This window comes from Patiria miniata, unplaced genomic scaffold (assembly GCF_015706575.1).
Source record: "Patiria miniata isolate m_02_andy unplaced genomic scaffold, ASM1570657v1 HiC_scaffold_6, whole genome shotgun sequence".
NCBI classification, from domain to species: domain Eukaryota; kingdom Metazoa; phylum Echinodermata; class Asteroidea; order Valvatida; family Asterinidae; genus Patiria; species Patiria miniata.
In genome coordinates, this window is record NW_024037073.1 from 19,909,111 (window position 1) to 19,913,624 (window position 4,514).

Sequence of the window (4,514 nt, forward strand, 5' to 3'; positions counted from 1 at the left end):
TCGTAAGTGTGACGTCATCTCAACTTAATCATGCTTACTGCACACGGTGTAGCATTGCACCAATGGAACCGGTGTCATATGAAAATCGGACTGGTATGAAAATCGGACTCTTTTTCCCTTTTATTGGTTAAACCCTCTCACGTGACCGGTCCCTCTCCTTATTGTCTATGCATGAGCATGCGCAATACCACCAATGAGTCCGTATTTCATAAAACTTAAATTCATGCTACACCGGAAGTTAACGCAACTTCAATGTTTAGCCATCGGGCACTAGTAATCAGTGGTGCGCGCGCGTGTATGACGAAGTCACTTATTATGAACCGGATTCAGTTGCGACATGCAATGATGCAACTCCTGTAAACAGGAACTACATTTTAAAGATATATGGCAAGATTTTCATTAGGGCGTCCCTTTGTATTTCTATTGTTCTCATTGCCGCCCAACCCTATTTTTGGCTTCCTATAAGAAAAAAAAACATTTTATTGTGCTGCCGACCGTCTGGAATTGCCTACAAGAAAAAAAATACTAAGGAACCAAAACAAAGAAATAGATCGTTTCAATTTCGGGGGAAAACATGTGTATAATATCATTCACATGTTGGTATCGTCCTGTAGCATGATTACAGCCATTAAGTTGATCAGCCGGTCCGTAGATTCATTTGTTTTTTGTACCTGGCCTGGATGTACCTGTACGTACATGTACATTCACAATTGAGCTGTTTGTGCAAAATTTATAACGTGCGAAACTTTATGATAGTGATGTACCGTCCCTGCATACAGTGCACACACACTTGTTTTTTGCTTTGGTCCGCGGGTAACGCCCTTTTGGAAGTTTTTTGTTTTGTTTTACACGCTATGTTTCGACGACAGGTAATGAAGTACAAGTAAAATATGAGAATTCATAAAATGTAACAAGAATTCCAACCAATTGTTTTTTGTTATTTTATTTTGTTCATTGAAATGTCAAGGAATTAAAAGTTAGATCAAGACTCCGTCATATAATACATTGAGGGCGTTGCGTCATTTTATATAGCAATAGCGTGTGTCTGCGTTCAACGGGGATTTTTTTTTATTCCGAGTATTTTCCCCCGACCGACCGACCCTCCTTCAAAGCCAAAAACATAGAACCATATTTAATGGATGCCCTGAAGAGCATATGTAAAAATTTATTTCTTATATATGAAGCCCGTAATTCACTCTTAACTCGAACAAAATTCAAGGTTTTTAGTCGATTGGGGTTGAATTTTTCCTCGGTATTGAGATATGCATTGTGCTTAAAAAAAAAAAAGGAATTAAATTGCAACATGTCCCGTTACAGCGCATGATAAAAGACATTTTTTATTTCTTGAAGAAAGGTGAAATGAATTATAAGTCCCACGTGGATGAAGTTTAAGCTTCGAAATGAGTTTATAACTCGGACAAAATTCAAGGCTTTGGTCCATTAAGGTTGATGATGATGTTTTTTCCCTTGGTGGTGAATCGATGAGATTGAGCGGTCGATGATTCGGGAGTTTTCTCCCCCATGTGCCCCACAATAGGAAGAGAAAAAAAGGGGCGGTTAAAGCAGTGGTTCGCAGTAAACATTTTCAGGTGTATTTTCACATTAAAACAGTGTCTGAGAAGTGTTAAACTCCCTCCCTCCCCATTTGATTTTAAGACCGGAAATGTTCAAGATAGCCGCGCCCGTGAACAAGTTCTCCCGTGTGGCTATTCCTTGGTATGCCATGTACATCATGCAAACAAAATTAGGGCTGTTCATTTTCGAATAATTTAATATTCGATTACTTGAAACTGCGTTTGACCGAATATTCGGATATTCGAAACTGCCAGCTGCAACTGCGTGCCGCGCCGGTCAAACGTTGCACGCAGAGAGTGCCAGTTAAAATTTGCATGCGGCAATCGTTATGGGCCGCTGGAGTGTATTGCTGTAAGTATTTACAACTGTCAGGGACTTTAACCTGCTAAAAGGATGAGAACAACGAACCGCCATCGAACAAAAAAAAGTTACCGTTAAACCCAAAAAGTGGTGTCATATGAAAATCGGACTTGTATGAAAATCGGACTCTTTTTCCCTATTATTGGTTAAGCCCTCTCACGTGACCGGTCCCTCTCCTATTTATCTATGCATGAGCATGTGCAATACCACCAATGGGTCCGTATTTCATAAAACCTAAATTCATGCTACAGTGGCACCTGACAATAAAGCGCCGAATATTCCAACTGGCAAAAAGCTATTCGAATATTCAGTTGATGATCGAATATTCGGTATATTCGGGACAGCCCTAAAACAAATTGCTACCTATTTCAAACAGGACCAGGTACTGTAATCTAAAAACAAATTATACAACAAAATTTTCCATCGAAAAGCATGGTAGGATCTTCCCTATTGAGTCGCGAAACAGATATACCACTCCCATGTTTATATCCAAAAAGTTTGGATAGTGTTATTCATTACGACAATTACGACATGGTTTCATTTTACTGAAAAATCACGTACCTTACATGTGATCCGTGGACAACATTTTAAAACTCTTGTGTTCAAAACTCCATTACTCGGAAAGTACATCAGTGATTTGAATGATTCTTGTACTAAAAGAAAGCTTACTAATTGGGCTTTCATATCGTAGATCTGAAAAGCGCTTCATGCAAAACCTCTTTACAAAATAGGGGCAAGGGCGGATCCGGGGGGGGGCCAAAGGGGGCCATGGCCCCCCCCCCCCCCAAAACGAAACCAATTTTTTTTTTTTTTTATTGTGACATCGCAATAAAGGCAGGCAATGAGTACACCACCATCTTTTCCTCAAAAAAACATTGGTTAAAGTGGTCAGAAATTGCCTCAGATCGCACCACAGAGCATCTAGAAACCAAAAAAATTTCGGGGCCCTTAAGCGGGCCCCGAACCCCACGCCGTAATTGTTTGACCCACCTTTTTGGGGGACCAAAAACTTTTTTTGGCCCCTCCCAAAATTGTGTTCTGGATCCGCCCTTGAATAGGGGGCGCCATTTGGGTTTCCTTTTTTTAAACGCCCTCTGTATAGAAAACAGCCTGATACAACTCGCTAAGCGTACGTCACGTGTAAAAAGCAAAAAAAAAATGTAGAGAAGTGCAACATGGCTTCTGACTAAAATTACCTCGTACATGTATAATAACTTAACAAGGACCGATGGTTTCGATCGATGTCTCATTCAAAAGTTAACTGTTGTAGGGGAGGGGGAACCAGCATTTAGAAAATGTATTTATTTTGAGAATTTTAAACTCGACATTTGCACGAGGAAAAGTTTAACAGCATTTGTTATAGGCTAGTGGGAACATTTGCATTTACAATGGGAGACTATAAGACGCTAATTGTTTACGTCATGTTTAAGCCGATGCACGTGTACATGTTCCGCACCTCACATATCCTCTTCGAGCCGAGTGGCCTAGAAGGCTGCAGTACACTCTCAGTTTGCTCTGATTTTGGCCACAGGTTTAACTTCATTCCAAGACTTCTATCCTAGCTATTTCCTTTCTTTCCCTACAGTACGCCTCCATGTTGTTCTCGGGCGTCCTTCTTTCCTCCTGCCCTCAGCAACCCATGTCATTGCTCTCCTGCAGTGGAACGTGACCAATCCATGTCCCTCTTCTAGCCTTCACTTCTCTTTGATTTGGTTCTATTGAGTATTTCTTCGTTTGACACGACATAAGTCCATCTGATTTTCAAGATTGTTCTGAGGCGTTTGAATTGAAATGTGTCCAGCTTCTTATTGTCACTTTCATTGATCTTCCACGTTTCGCAATCATACAGTAACACTGATCATACGATTGAGTTGATAAGTCTAATTTTGGTTTTCAATGAGTACTTGTTTGAATTCCAAACTTGTTTTAGTTTCATATATGATGTCATTGCTTTACAAATCCGGCTAGCAATGTCTTCACCTTTCCTCCTTGCTTGCTAACAAGGGCTCTCAAGTACGTGTATTTGTCAACCTCTTTTAACTGATGTCCATCAGCCATCATTCTGCTGTTGCTGTTGCTGTTTATTCTCAATACTTCAACCTTCTTCTTGTTAATTTTGAGTCCAGTTTTTGTCGCAGATTGATTTAGTTGCGTGGCCTTTGATTGCATATGTTGACAGTTTGATTACAAAAGTGCAATGTCGTCAGCGAAGTATATACAGATTCTCCAATTTACTCATGAATTTCCACCTAATTCATGCGTTGTTTCCTTCTATTGTTCTCTTCATTACCCAATCCTCTACAGTCAAGAAGATGAACGACGTAGACATGACATCGCCTTGCTTCACTACAGCCTTTACCCTGCACCACTCCGTCTCCCTCCACTTCGTCCAGCACTGCACATTCACTGTCCTAGCTCGTGCATGATCTGAACCATCTTCATTATTTTGTGCGGGATTCCATAACTGCCAATGATTGCCCAAAATGCTCTCTCTATGTACAGAGTCGAACGCTTTTTCAAAGTCCACGCAATGTAATGTATAAGGTTGACTGCCATTCCACAGCTTGCTCTGTTATGTT